The following is a 15,610-nucleotide window of genomic DNA, read 5'->3' as shown; positions in this document are numbered from 1 at the left end:
CTGTCTGAGCCAGGAGCGTCCCCTTTTGGGGGGTGGGGTCCCCCTAGGAAGTGAAGCAGGGAACTGAGCTGCTGCCTTTGGGCCCCCATACAGACTCTGTCTCCTTCGAGGGGGTGTTCAGCATTCATTAGCAGAGTCTGACTTCTTCCAGAAACCTCTGCACATTGACTCTTACTGGTCTTGGGGTGTACAGGAAGTGGGGAGCTCCAGATGAGGAGACGTTGGCCCTCTGAGGGCAGAGAGCAGTGCCTTCACCACAGCGAGATACCCTTGGGGCCTACTTCAGTGTCCGCATTCAGCAGGCGCAAAATAAGCGCTTGTTGATTACCGATTTCAGTATCTCCAGGGCTGTGACGGCAGCAAAGTTAGGTGATGGGTATCCAAAGATGCGTGGGAGGGGTCCACGGGGTTGACTGACTGCAGACCCTAAATGTCTAGAGCCCGAGAAGAAGGGGAGATGCTGGACCTGACTCGCTGTGTGATCTGGGCCTCAGTTTCCCCAGCTTTGAAATGAGGAGGGGGTCCTCGGCTAAGTGGGCTTGGGAGAGTGAGGGGATCCGGCCTCGGTGAGGGCGCCGCCCGGGCGCCCCCCAAAGCCTGCGTGGCGGCAGCGCGCACGAGCGCAGGGGGCGGCGCGGCCCCGCGGCGGGGAGGGGCGGGAGCGCGCGCGCGGGCCCGCGCAGGCGGCGGCGGAACCCAGCGGACGAGCGTGCAGCTGCGGCGCCGCCAACTCGTGTGGGACCCACCGCTCCCGCCGACCGTGCGCCGGTCCTCCCTACGGCAGCCGAGCCCGCCCGCGAGCCGGTGAGTGGCCTGGGGCCGGGGCCCGACCGGATCGGGCCGGCGCGGGCCGGGGAAGGGGCGGAGGCCGGGCCGCGGGGCAGTCACCCACTCTCGGGCCGAGCGGGGCGCGCGTGCCCGCGCACGCGCCCGAGGCTCCGTGGGGGACAGCGGGCGGGTGTGCACGCGGGAGGTCGGGACGCGCGTGAGCGTGCGAGTCTGAGTGTGTCCCCGGCCGTGCGTCCGAGCGTGCGTGGGCGGCGTGTCCGTCTGTCCCTCCTGGTGTGTTCGCAGGAGTGTGCGCGTGCCTGTGGCCGAGTTGGTGCGTGTGCACCTCGGAGCGTCGGGGTGGTGGGGTGGTGGAGTTTGGTGTGAGTGAGTGCGGGGCAAGCGGGCATGGCTCCCACTTAGCCATTTATTGAGTGTTTACTATGTGCCAGGCGCTTCATGTGGGATCTCATTTTTGTGACCGAGAATGTGTGGATTCTGGGTGTATGTGTGCGCGCGCACACGTGGGCGTGTTCACAAGTGATTTTTGTGGGTATTTATGAGCCCTTGAGGGCAAAAGTGTACATATGTGGATGTGAGTGTGTAATTTGTGTACAGGAGCATGAGAGTATGTTTGCTATGGAGGCTGAGGGCCCCCCTTTGCGCCCACCAGGCCTACTGCGTGATGTGCCTGCCGCTGGCCCCGAGGTCAGGGGAACCCGTGGAGAGAAGCAGGCCTGGTGTGGGCACCCCGTGGGTGCTGGGTTTTCTTTGGTGAATGAGAGGCCAGAGGTCAGATCGCAGAGCCCAGCCGGGCCTGGGCAGGACCACTGGCAGGACCCTCCATGGGGCTCCAGACTGGGCTGGGGCTGCGCTGGGCCTGGTGGAGCCTCTTGGCCTGGCACTGGAGGACCTGTATTCAGTTTTCCCAAAAACTCTTCTGTGTCCCCTGGCTTTGTTCTTGCCCCTCTCTGGCCCTGGTGAATTTTAACCCTTTCCCCAGGCCCAGGGTGGGGCTGACCCTGGGGAGACCAGGGGTCCAGGGACACTTGTCTGTGTATCTGGGGGTGTCTCTCTGCCTGTCTTACTAAGTAGATAGATATTCATCTGATTTATTTGTATTGAGCCTGGGCTCCAAGTGTGAGCCCCCAAGACAGTAACAAATTGATCACAGCAGGCTTGGGACACTGTCTTCCGAGGTCTGTCCTTGAAGTTTTAACTGACAGTTTTTGGTGTGCTTTATAAATGTTGAAAATCTCTGCAGTCGAAAGTCTTAATTGCTTTAAGGCAAACTTTAGAATCTCTGGAGCTCCCTAGTTCCTCTGGATTGTCAAAATTTGGCTTGCCTTTCTGAGGGGAACATGTCGTCTTAGGAGCTCAGTGTGTGCGCAGGCGAACCTTGGAGGGACATTTTAAAAACCGTGGCGTTAATGGAAGAAGAATTTCATTGAAAGGGATGCAGAGCCGGCTGAAAGCGCCTGTTCCCCACGCAGCAGCTTACTGAGTGAACTTTGGACGTCTTCTTTTAGCAAACAAAACCTGGAAGGAAACAAAAAAGACCCACATTCTTTTTCTTTTTTGTCCTAAAAAATGAAAAAAAAAAAAACAAACCCACCTCTGGGTGTGCTGGAAATGCTGCCTTCCCTCCCCCAGCAAGGCCAGGCCCTCCCGCAATCCCCCACCCCCAAATAAAATATGCCTGTGGGGAGCTGTGGATGAGTCACTCCCTGGCAGAGAGCCCCACGGGCAAACATTTGGGAAGGTTCTTGCCTAACTTCCCAGAAGAAAGGCCCAGGATTTAAAATGGTCCCTGCGGTTTGTCAGCCTCTGCCGTCCCGTCTGCTTCGGAAATGACTAAAAAGTAGTTTCTACCTCCGCAAAATAAAGTCTCAGACTTAAGCAGCAGCCCAGGTTAGTCTGGGTAGAGGGCCGTTCAGGGTTCAAGAAACGGAGCTCCTGGCTTTGCCAGATGGCACTTCTGGAGGCTTCAAGCAAGGAAGGAGCAGGGGAAGGGAATTCACATTTATGGAGCACCCACTGTGTGCCGGGCACTGTTCTGGGCGCCACAATCCTCCCAAAAGTCAGGCTGTGGAGCGTGGCTTCTGGTTTTACACGCACAAGGAAATTAAGGCTCAGAGAGTTCGAGCTGTGTCCTGGGACCACAGAGAGGAGGTGGCAGCAGAATCCTGTCACCTGCCTGACTTCAAGCCCATCCTCTTTCCATTGCACCAGGATTTGCCTTCTGAAGGTGCACAGACTGGGTGCTGAGTGCTTTAAACGTACATACACTTAGTTAATTTTCACTGTGAGGTAGGGGTTATTATCTCCATTTTACAGATGAGAAAACTGAGGCTCAGCGATGAAATGTGCACAATTTTATGAAAGTTATGCACCATGGCTAATGGCCACCATTGATGGAGGGTATTCCATGTGCCAGGCACGGTACTAAAAGCTTTAATTGCCTCGTTTCACTCAATCCACTCACCAACATCACGAGATGGGAACAATCATTTTGCCCGTTTTACAGATGAGGGCACTAGGGCACAGAGAGATTAAATCATGTGCTGAAGATCACATGATAATATATGGTTGATCTTGGATTTGAACCCAGGCTTGACTGAGCAGAGCCCATAGTCTCCCCACTGAACCTGGAAAGTCACAGTGGCTGTGTACCACGTGTCTGGCACAGTGCGAATGTTCGGGGTTGTTATCCTGATCTTACAGAGAGGAAGATGAAGTTAAGTAACTTGGGCAGGGTCATAAACTGGCAAATGGCAAAGTCAGGATCCAAACCCACATCTCTGATTCCAGAGTTGAAGTTCTTAACTTTAAACCAGGTCTGTCTGCCTTTGTCCTGCTGTGAATTAAGACATGCTGGGTTCTTTGCTGGGCTCCAGACTTCTGGGAGAGGTCTTCCTGAAGGCACTACCATCCTTCCTCGTCCACACTTGCCCCTCTGGTGCAGAGGAGCCAGAGCTGTCAGATAGAAAGGGCCACAGTTCACATTTTTTCTTTCCTCTCGAAGTGCCAAAAATTGGTTTCAGAAGGGAAGTGTCAAAAACAATTGTCAAAAAGAGAAGAATATTCCCTTCCCCTTCTTGGGTCAGACCAAGCCAGGGAGCTAGAGGGTGGAGAGTGGAGGGCCCTGGTGAGTCATCCGAGATTGAATACGGGTTGGCACCTCCAGGCTTGTGTGGGGTGGAAGCAACCTAGGACACTGCCCTCAGGAAGAGCCCGGCGTCCTGACCCCTGATGATGGCGAGTTACCTCCACGGGGCCTGACTCTCAATTCTGAATATCTGACAACAGCATCATTTCTACGTAGGCTTCTTGTCACTTACTTACCATTTCAGTCCCGAGCCTGTCTCTCTTCCCCGTTCATTTCCATTTACATCACGGTTTATACTACACTGTACTGGAAAGGAATGTTGTGTGCGAAGACCTGTGTGGTTTTGGGCGTGGAGTGCTCCTGCGAGCGTCCTTTGGTGTTGAAAAGAAAAGGTATTTCTCTCCCTTCCAAGTATGTTCTGCAAATTGATGAACATTTGCGAATTGCTTTGAGATGCGTTAATTTAAGGTGTGAAATAATAGATCTTGTGCGAAGGCCCAGCCGCATTTCTGGCATTGATGGATTTCTCTCCCGTCTGGCCTGTGATTTGGGGAGGTAAAAATAGTCCTTGTTTCTACATTTTTATCTCTCTCTCTCTTTTTTTTTTTTTTTTGCTGACATCATTCTTAGGAAACTGTTTTGCCCATGCCATGGGCCTTTCCTTGGCCGTCGCCTCAGATGGTGGTCAGAACTTGGAGCTCTGGGGAAAGGGTGCTCGTGGAGTGAGGGGTTGTCTGGGTGGTCTGGGCACCCCTGGGTGTCTGTGAATTTGCTTTGAAAGGTGAAGGATGGCCACGCTTGGCCAAAGACCCTCGGTGGCTTTTGGTAGTTGCCTATTTTCTCACTTCTGATTCTTGGGTAGTGACAAGATAGCCTTTTGGGAAAATGTTAACTTAAAGAGAAAAAAATCAGGCCAGTGGCTTCATCCATCCCTATCTGAGCTGGGTGGCATACACACAGCCCCTTCCTTTGGCCCAAACTGAAATAGACCAACGGCCTCCTCAGACAGGAGCTGACATTGGGGCAAATCAGTTGGTGGTGTAATTTCCTGTGACGTTTAATTCGGGAACTTGAACTTGGAGAGTGATCTAGCGTTTTGACATCTGTCCCTCTAACAAGACTTACTTGTGTGGAAACAAACCCTCATACATAACCTCTGCCGTTGTCTCCAATTCTGGATTTTTCCACAGACAACTTCTCGGGTGGTCTGGTGGCAAAGGCCGGGTCTTGTAGCCAGGCCTTCTCGGCATCTACCAGCAGGATCACTGCACCCCAAACCCGACTCAACACTGTAGCTGGCTCTGTTTTGGGGGGTGGGGGGGGCTGAATGAGGGGCCTACAGAATTGAAAGGTGGCCAGCTGGGATCTGAAATGCAGTCAGTTCTAACGGCCTTGATCCATGTGGAGCCAGTCTTTCTTTCTCTTAGACATCTGCATGATGGTGACCTCACAGAAAAGAAAAAGGGGCTTTATGTAAGAATTCCATAGAGTGTGAAGGAATTCCGACAAGGGAAGGGGGAGGGAGGCTGCCACTGAGAGCCTGCAGGGCCTGTGTTTCCCGGAGTTGTTTAACCCTCACACTTCAAAATTAGGCTGGGGGCCGGGGGCAGTGCTTGATCCTAGTGAATGGAGAGCAGAGAGCTGTTTAAGGAGAATGTTCCGAGGTCCCTGAGTTGTAGTTGAGGCCACTGGGTTTAGTCCCTGAGACCCGTTCTCACAGCAAGTGGGCAGTGGAGGTGGAATTTGTACTCGACCCCTTTCTCCAAGGCCTGCCCTCTCTTGTTCTTCATTGTCCCCAAAGTCTTTGAAATTGGGGATTGTCGGGAAGAGACCTGCAAAGGGACAGAGTTACTATACAAACCACCCTCAGCTCTGATCAGTCCAAGCTACAAATGAGGAATTCGGTAGGCTCACCATCCAGAGAAGAGCTGCATGCCCATTTTACAGGACGGAAACTGAGGCCCAGAGAGGGGAAGGCACTCACCCACAATCCAAATGAGTGAGGTGGGAGGCCCAGACCTGCTGCTTGTGAAAAAGTCATTCACCTCTGGGAGCCTGTTTCCTCATCCAGAAAACAGGAACAGTATTATGACCTCATAAAGTGTGAGGGAAGAACTAAATAAAATAATGTATACAAAATGCTCAGCAGGTGGGTAACACCTCATTAAGTGCTTGATGAGAGACTAGGAACTATTTAATTACCGAGGACCCGCCCAGGGTCACAGGGCTGGGAAGGTCATCTCTTTGTCAGGAGCATTTTCAGTGCCCCTGTATCTTGAGGCCTGAAACAAGATTAAAAGAGGGTGTCGGGGGCCCCTCCAGGTAGGTGCCACTGAAGCACTTTTCTATGACCATGACCCTCAAAGTAGAGTGGAGGAGACAATGACAATTTGGAAAGAGGCAGGATTGTTTTTATTTTTAATAAATTTATTTATTTTTGGCTGCATTGGGTCTTCATTGCTGCTCGCGGGCTTTCTCTAGCTGCAGCAAGCGGGAGCTACTCTTCGTTGTGGAGCACGGGCTCTAGGCACGCGGGCTTCAGTAGTTGTGGCACGTGGGCTCAGTAGTTGTGGCTCACGGGCTCTAGAGCGCAGGCTCAGTAGTCGTGGCGCATGGGCTTAGTGGCTCCACGGCATGTGGGATCTTTCCAGACCAGGGCTCGAACCCGTGTCCCCTTCATTGGCAGGTGGATTCTTAACCACTGCGCCACCAGGGAAGTCCCAAGAGGCAAGATTTAAATGTCAGGGTGGCCCTGGGCATCTCAGGGAAATGTTTAGAAATCAGTATTTTGCTTTCCTGTCTACCCTGCACTCCCGCCAGCCCCACGGAGAGGAAAGTGAGCCTTATAAGTTTTTGGTGCGTCCTCTTGGAGTTGAAGGGTCTCCGGAGGCCCCGAGAGCTGTGTCAGCCATGGTGTGTTATTAAACAAGGCAGATGTTTTGTTAATTATTTACACAGCACTGGCCCCATCAGAGGTCTGTGCTGACGGAGCGGCTGTCGCAGACCTGGGCCGAGGGCAGGCAGTTCTTGGTTGGAGGTGAGCAGGTGGCCCTCTCCACCAACATGGTCCTCACAGAGAGTCTGCACAGCAAGGGCTGAGGGAGTCTGTGCGTGTCTGGCGCCCCCTCTTAAGCTCCTGGGGCTCCCTCAGGCTGGCTTGTCTTCCCTGAGGGAGAGGAGTGATCTTTGTCCCCCAGGACTGGCTGCCCTCGTGAGGTAGCTTCTGTGGGCTTTTGGCCAGCTCTTCACATCTGAGACCCCGCCTTGGTGTGTGTGGTGAGGGGAGAGCATCAGAGGGCTCTGGAGATCTTTGAATCCAGCACCTCCCCAGCAGTCAGCTCAGGCTAGGGCTTCATGTGGGCCCAGCCTCTACTTCCTCATCTGGCAAGTGGGCCAGTAACGCCAGGCTCAAGGCCCTTGATTCTCGGGCACCGTTTGGGGTGATTTGCCTTAGAAACCCAAGTTAAGGATTAGAACTCTGAAAAGAAAGGGCCTGGGATCAGAGCCTTCCCTGAAAGGCCACTAAGGATGGGGGACGTCAGCTCCCTGAAGGGGGAGGGGAAGAGACAAACCTACCGTCTTCAGCCTCGGCCCTTCTCCTCTTTCCTGTTTTATATAAGGAGGTTTTGCTCAGGTGTCATTTTAAGAAAGGTTCTTATATGAAATGTTCAGAATCTATAAATCCTTAGAGACAAAAAGGAGATTGGTGGTTATCAGGGGCGTGGGGAAGGGGAGAATGGGGAGAAACTGCTTAATGGGTACAGGGTTTCCTTTTGGGATGATGAAAATGTTTTGGAACCAAGTAGAGGTTGTGGTTACACAACATTGGGAATGTACTAAATGCCCCTTAATTTTTACTTTAAAATGGTTAATTTTATTTGGAAAAAAAATTTTTATAAGAAAAGTTTCTGGGCTTCCCTGGTGGCGCAGTGGTTAAGAACCCGCCTGCCAATGCAGTAGACACACGTTCGAGCCCTAGTCCGGGAAGATCCCACATGCCGTGGAGCAACTAAGCCCGTGCGCCACAACTACTGAGCCCGCGCTCTAGAGCCCACGAGCCACAGCTACTGAAGCCAGCGTGCCTAGAGCCTGTACTCCTCAACAAGAGAAGCCACTGCAGTGAGAAGCCTGCGCACCGCGACAAAGAGTAGCCCCGGCTTACCGCAACTAGAGAAAGCCCGCGCACAGCAATGAAGACCCAACACAGCCAAAAAAAATAAATAAAATAAAAAAAGTAAATTAAATTTTAAAAAAAAGAAAAATTTCTGATGCTTAAAAATAAAATCTTAAAAGCCTCCCATTTTACAGATAGGGAGAATGAGGCCCACAGAGAGACTATGACCAGCCTAAGGTCTCCCACACAGGCTGTGGCTGTTCTGTGGCTGAAATCAGATCGTTCTCCCAACTTTCAGGCGAAGGCTCGGGTTCGTGGCACCTGGGCCCACAATGTGGGTGAACAGTTCAGTGTGGAAACACAGACCATTCACTGTTGTTTGGGTTAAGTGGACTCCATTTTGTTAACCAGATATGCCCTTGCTGGCTGCTATGTGGTCATGTGTCCACTCATTCACTCAAGAAATACGTCCTGACATTCTGAGTCAGGCATTATGGTGGGAGCTGGCACAGAGACCCTCTAATGGTCCCACCCACAACCTGGTAGCCGCAGAAGTTGTGTCATGACCCCGTTGTAGGTGCTTGTGAACAGTTTGCAGCAGGTACCCTTTGGGACTCACTCTCTGGGGAAGTGGGAGGGCTTCCAGGAGGGAGGGACTCCCCAGCCTTGAGGGTGACATGAGGTTTGACAGGCAAGGTGCTGGAGGCCTGGAGGCCTGAGAAGGCTGGAGTGAAGGGCAGGTAGGCCACAGGGGGAGTGGGTAGGTGGGACCGTGGGATGGGAAGCTGGGAGCCAGACTGGGGTCCTGTGCTGCAGGCAGACCCCAAGCAGCGCGAAGCCAGGAACTTCCTACCACTTTCTCAGCCTTTGGACCCTTCAATAGAGCCTTTGTACCAGGCATTCACCACATGTTACGTTCTGTTCTAACCCTTTACATGGATTAACTCCCTTCATCCTCCTGCAGTTCTGTGACACAGGTACCATTATGCCCATTTAATGGACAGAGAAACGGACATAAAGAATCCAGGCTATATGGTGCTAATTACCATAGGCCTTAGTGTTGTGAGAAACCTGTGTCCTGGGGTCTGGTCTGAAGGCTGCCCTCTGGAAGTGCCCGTTGTGTGGGCTGTGAGTTGGTGGCCAGGCCCAGGGCCTGGGAGAGGGCCTCCTAGGCAGCTGGAAGGAAAAGTACAAACCAAGGGGGCAAATAGTGGGAGAGGAGGCTGCCAAGGCCCACCAGGATCTGTGAGCTTTGGTCTTTATTGCAAGAGCAGTGGGGCCCCTGCTACTTCTGCAGCCTTACTTTTCAGCAGTCTCGCCCTCACTCAGTCTGCCCCAGCCTCCTTAACTTTCCTCAAACATGCCAAGCATACTCCCACCTCAGGGCCTTTGCACTTGCTGTCCCGGCTCCCTGAAATCCTTTTCCTCCTAATATTCCCGTGACTTGCTCCTAGCCTTCATAGGGACACTGCAAAAGTCACTTCTCCAAAGAGACCCCACCATCCCCACTCTGTCAAAATTAATCCCACGTCCTTCACTCCCCATTCGTCGGCCCGGCTTTATTTTTCTTCAGGGCCCTTATCCATCCCTGACATCGTGTGTTTGTTATCTGCCTCCCAGACTGGAATGTGAGCTTCATGAGGGTAAGAGTTGGTCTGTGGACCACAGCTGTACCTCAGTGTCCCGTACCGTGCCTGGCACATAGGTGCTCAATTAATAGTTGTTGAATGAATGGAAAGTTTTAAGTGGGTAAGTGGCAGGATCCTTGAAGAATGTTTATATGAACTTACTGAAGCTGGTGGCAAACTTGACTGGCTGCAAGCACCCCCTCCTCATTCCTCCCAGTGGCCAGCAAAAGGCTGAGTTGTGCCCGACTGACCCTCCCCTGTGCAGAGAAGGTTTCTTAGAGAAAGACTTATCCTTGGATTATCCCAAGTAGGAGGACCTAAACACGGAGGTTACCTCCCAGAGTTACAGGGGTCTCCCTCCTTTGCCCCTTTTCTGCAGAGGTGCCTCCTGAAGTCTGTAGAGGAGGGGCTTTGGGTAGGATTTGGTGGGTGCCATGTCTTAAAGCTGCATTGTCTATAAACCATGCTTATTTTTTAGAGGGCATATCTTTGGGGGGTTGCTCAGGGAAGGGGAAGGGGTTAAGTCTCCCAAGCCACCTGGGCACAGATATTTGCTATGCAGCAAATGAGCAAGAGCCCAGATTCTGCCCCAGCCCAGAAAACAGGGAATCCTGGGTTGAAAGAGGAAACGATTCCCTAGCTGGTGTGGCCTTGGTGGACCACCAGGGTGGGTGCCCAGGTGGCAGGACCACTGGGCAGCACATGGCAGACAGACAGGGAGCCCACCCCATGCATTTGGCGGGTCCAGCCAAGTCCAGCCGGATTTAGTTACACCGGGATCTCAAGCATGGACTTGGCGTGCCTGACTCAGTGTGTGTGCATTTCCTTTGTTCGTCTCCCTCAGGAATTTTAGTGGCCTTTTGTGTTTGTTTTAAATGCCAGCCTCAGCCAACCCAAGAGGAAACGAGGACTGGATTTTTATGCAGAGGCTGGGGACAAAGGTGGGGCATGCCAGCTCTTGATGGTGACAGCATGGCATTTGGGGAACACGCAAAGAAAATACTTTTACTCCAAGCTAGTAACTTTAATTTGCAAATACTTTTGTGACCTCCCAGGACGTCAGATGTCGATCATCTCTAGGTTGGACACATGATGACCACTGTTTCCAAACACCCAAAACAGCAGTGGTCTGTAAAAGCATTTTAGTGACATTTGGGGACAGGAGAGGCAGTTTTGGAAGAAGCTGTTTGGTCGCTGGTGTGTGAGAAGTTCCTGGATGCTCGAATGGCTTAAGGGGTGGCATCTTTGAAATTGCATAGTACTGAAAATTCCGGGACATATGGTCACTGTGATGTGCTAATGTTAGCAATCGAGATATTTAATTACCCAGGAAAACCCCTTTGCCTACCCACTACGGGTTACTGGAGAGCCTTTGTTTCTCTGGAGGAGGGTCTTACACAGTATAATTCCGACCAGCAGACATGACCAGAGTCATTATCCCGCATTCATTTATTAGCTAATTAAGTGATTTATCTGGTCACGTGTTTATTCCTTCAATTGCCGTTCATCCGGCAACATTCAGTGGATCCCACTCCGGGCCAGGCCTGGTGCTGGGCACTGGGGATGGAATGAAACAGGGGAGCAAATGTGACTGAATCCCTGCTGGATGCCAGCCCATTGGGTGGTGCTGTGGGCTGCAGGTGAATTAACTTATTTTCCAGTGGACGTTTAAGAGCACCTACTATGCGCAGATCTATGGAGATACAGAAAGGAAAATGACAGAGCCCAAGTGATTTGAACTCTTGCCCCATCTTACGGGGTTTTTTTAGTCCCGGCCCTCTGCTTGCTGCGATAAACTCGGCCAGCCACCGTTCACAGGCCACACGATGACGTCCCTGGAATGAACCAGAAACAATCCAGATGCCCCAGGAACCGACGTGAGAACAAGGCATCCCCTTCACACGTCGCCTCTCAGTTCAGCGTCTTGCCACCACCCAGCATTTTGAGACAGAATGTGAGATCTCGTGGTTGGCTAAATATATAAATATTTTATGTCTCGATATTCTGAAAACGAAGCCCAAATGCGCAGAACTGCAGCACATCAGTGCTATAGATCATATGTTATAATAATCTGATGACATGTTGTTTAAATATTTATGGACTGATGTGACATGACAATGGGGGGAGAGAGCAGTCTCGAGCAGAGTTGTGGCAGATGCTAGGAAGGAGGGAGCAGACTCGCACGGTCCCAGGAAGCGCCACGCGATGCTCGGGTTTCTCATTGGACGTTTTGGGGTTTCACGGCTGTAGCACTGGCTGACGTTTATCGAGCACTGGCTGTGTGCTGCATCCTTCACTGACGTCACCTCACTTACTCATCACAGCAACCCCTCCAGGATGGGACTCTTGTTAACCCCAAGTTACAAATGGGAAACTGAGGCCCAGGGCAGGTCAGATCTGCCCCAGAACCCACAGCTGGGGGGTGGTCCAGGATCACACCCAGCTTGGCCCGACTGTGCAGTCTGAGCTCTTAGTCAGCGTGAATTCTTCTCTATCCGTGACGAGTCATACCAGAAAAGCATGGTTGACCCCGTGCTCGGTACCAACTGGACTTTATAAACCACAGAAAGTAAGGTGATGTTTGTAAAATGTCGAGTGGGAATAGAAACCACAGGAATAAATATCTACCCCGGGAGGGGGCCGATGGTGAGATCAAGCCACCTTAGCCAGGTGCCTGGCATGTGGTAGGGGCTCAGGGTATGGCGGTGCTGCCCCTCCGATTCTTTTTTCATCGTTGGCTTTGCAGTCATTTGCGGAGCCCGCCGCTGACTGTCCTGCATTAGTGTCCTGTGCCTGTGCCGCCCCCTTTCCCTGCCGTGCCTGCCCCGGCCGGCTGGAGACACCCCTCAGGCACGATAGCCCCTTCAGTCTCCGACAGCCCCGGGAGGTGAGTCAGGTGCCCCCGCCTTACTGATGGAGGGGCTCCTGCCCGTCTCCCAGAGCCGACCCCCACGTCCCTGCTTTCGAGAGGCAGCCTGCACGTGCCAGCTCTTCCCACCTCGCCCTCCCTGCTGCTCTGCCGGACCGGCTCCCTCCGCCTGACTACACTACCAGCAGTCCTGCCTGCTTCCATCAGTGCTCTGTGATCTGGCTTACCGTCACATCCCCGGCACCGGAAAACCAGGCCTGGCCCACAAGACAGCAATAAGTGACCAATGATAGGGGTTCAAAGAACAAGCCTGGCAGGCAGGGTGGGTAGGGGGTGGGGGGGCCTTGTTCTGAGAAGCTTCTTAGGCAGTGATGGCCTCAGACCCGAGAGCGGTGTCTTCTAGCTCTGCAGAGGCGCAGGGGTGTCCCCAAGGATCAATAAATAAATGGAAGGCAGGGCCAGCCACGTAATTTGGGGGGCCCAGTACAAAATGAAAATGTAGGTCCTCTGTTCAAAAAGCAGGAAGAAAGCTTTTTCCTTCCCTTCACAGTCTCTCTCCCCACCTGTTGTGATGTTTTTAATTTGTTATTGTGCCCATGATCCCTTGGGCACAGGGACACTCACAGGGTGAGTACAGACCCTCGCAGGTGCCCACGGCCCCACCCTGTGGCTCGGTGGGCAGGCACACCTGACCCCAGCCTTCGCCATGTCTGCAGCCAGGCCCTTGCCAAGGGTAGAGAACAGCAGAGGTTGCTGGGGGCAGGGGGGTGGGCAGCTGAGACCCGCCCTGGGCAAGGCAGGACCACTCGTGAGCTGAGACTCCACACCCCCAGCACATGCACCATTGTTCCACCAACTTCACTTAGAAAACACAAGTTCAAAGATAAGGTGAAGACTTTCAAGAGAGTGCACACAGAGCATGAAACTCCAAGCAAGGAGCTCCCTGCTGAGGACAGGGCCACATGTGCCAATGCTGATCACTTGCCCGTGAAGCTGCCCCTAATGGGAGGACTATAGCCCTTCAAAAAGAGCACGGGGTCTCGACATGCCGTTGAGGCCAGCCTTATGGAAGGGAAAGTTCTGCTGTGAGGTACCGTCTACAGACAGCTGGGATGTGACTGCTGTCAGGTGCCCTGCTGGCCTCCCTCCTCACCCTGGGCGTCTCGTGCAAAGGACACACCGTGATCATGGGCCTCCTTGGAAATGCCCTCCCTGCTTTAATCCCTTACGTTGTTGCCGGATGGTATTGTGTTGACAAACCCATCCCCTCCGACTTCCTGAGTGACAAGGGTCAGAAATCAAATGATAAGTTTACTGACCTGTTTCCTCGGGAACAATGCCAAGCAGGTGGTGCCCTGGAGATCAGAGAGGGCTGGGCACTCGGATTCCACCAGCCACCCACGCTGTTCCCAGCCCTGGAACTGGGGAGCCAGGCAGCCACAGGACGTACATGTCTGGCCATTCCCAAAAACATGAATGAGGGAGGCTTGGGAAAGTTAACTAATACTTATTATTTAGAACCTACTGTGCACCAGCGATCTGACCAAGTGCTTTATCTGTGTTCCCTTAGTTAACCCTTGCAACAATTTTAGGCTGACCCCATTTTCCAGATGAGGATACCTGAGATTCAGAGAATGAAGCCATCGGTCCAAAGCCATAAGCCACATGGTTGGAAAACTGAGATTTGAACCCAGGCCCGGGGGATCCCCAAAGCCACTGCTCTTCGAAGACTCCCAGGCGTGGTTGGATGGCTGGGGTCACTGCCCGGCTGAGCCGCTGCCCCCACCGCTGCGTGTGCGTGGAACGGGAAGGGAGCTGGACCGCAGCCTCTGCTGTCTGCCGGCTCCTGCCTCTGGGCAGTCACCCTTCTTGGCAGGGAGCGGTCCCGAGGCTCCAACTCCAGCTTTTCTCCTCCAAGATCCAGCCAGCCCTGGGGCTGCTCTTCGGATCAGAGAGGAAGGAGGGAGATGGTGGGTCAGACACACCTGGATGCAAGTCACACTTCTGACTCTTGCTCACCGTGTCTCCTTGGCTTGTCACTTTGCACTGGGGCCTCAGTTTTCTCACTGCAAAGCAAGGGGTAATTTCAGTTCCTGTCTCTGGGGGAGTTTTCATGATCCCGTGAGGTAAGCGTGTATATAACAGGCATTCAGCAGTTGGTGGCTGTTATCGTATTGATAATTCATGACACTGTGGGGCGAGGACTGCAGCTTGGTGGCACCTGTGACACTCAGGAGCACCTCTCCACGCTGGGACACATTGGAAATCACTCAGCCCAGAACTGCCCTCCCCAGGGAGTTCATCCCTTCCTTGCTTTGCTTGGTCATTCAGTGATCCCACAGATCCAGGCACTGCCCTAAGACGCATAATGAACAAAAGAGACAAAATGGAGCTGGCACTCCTGTGGGGAGACCAACCGGAAACAAGAAATGGGGAAAGTACGTTCAGTGTCACTGGTCCAGGTGTTAGAGACAGATGACCAGGGGCTGTGATGTAGGGGGCTTGGTGTCCCCAGTCTGCCTCATGGAGTGAGGCTCCCCGAAGTCTCTTAAGTCCCTGGGAAGGTTGTTGTTGGGGATTTAACATGCTGCCTGTTGTTCAAGGTCCCAACTCTCCCAGGGGGCCCGAGATGGCCTCTTTGGGTTGCTTTGCCTCCAGTGTCTTTGAGAAAGTGGTTTTCCCCGTTAGGAGGTGGGAGTTTTTCTCAGGCTCCCCCAGGACTCTCAACCACTCCCTCTCAGGGCTGCTGGCCCCCGGGGCCACCCCAGGCAGGCCCTGGCCATGTATTATGGCACTGACTCCCCTCAGTGACCCTGTGATGCAGGTTCTATTAGTCCCATTTTACAGACGAGGGAAGGGAGGCTGAGTCCTTTGTCCAAGGGCACACCGTGGGTCTGTGGCTGAGCCAGGATTTGAACCCAGGCCTTTGGCTCTCAGAGCACACGCCCTAAACCAGTCTGCTCTAGTGTGAATGGCCTACTAGTGTCTGGGTGATGCTGGGGACTATGGGAGGGTGTGCTGAGAACAGAAAGACCATCAGTGCTCCAAGTGGCCTGGGAAGTGACCATTTCCCAGTGAGCTGGGATTGCATTTACTCCTTGCTCCAGGGCTGGGAGGTGGGT

The 15,610-nt window shown here is 53.1% G+C and overlaps 1 protein-coding gene across 1 annotated transcript in view; it reads left to right on the top strand.

Moving 5' to 3' along the window:
* Nucleotides 1-672: 672 nt before the first annotated feature.
* The window catches only part of NEK6 (NIMA related kinase 6), an 84,064-nt gene continuing 69,126 nt past the window's right edge, over nucleotides 673-15,610 (top strand). The window contains exon 1 of the mRNA XM_082467824.1: nucleotides 673-804. The gene's annotated coding sequence lies outside the window, so the exon portion shown is untranslated. The remainder of the gene's footprint in view (nucleotides 805-15,610) is intronic.

This window comes from Balaenoptera physalus, assembly GCF_965194825.1.
Source record: "Balaenoptera physalus genome assembly, chromosome: 7".
Classification (NCBI taxonomy): Eukaryota; Metazoa; Chordata; class Mammalia; order Artiodactyla; family Balaenopteridae; genus Balaenoptera; species Balaenoptera physalus.
This window is presented reverse-complemented; position numbering and strand designations above follow the sequence as displayed.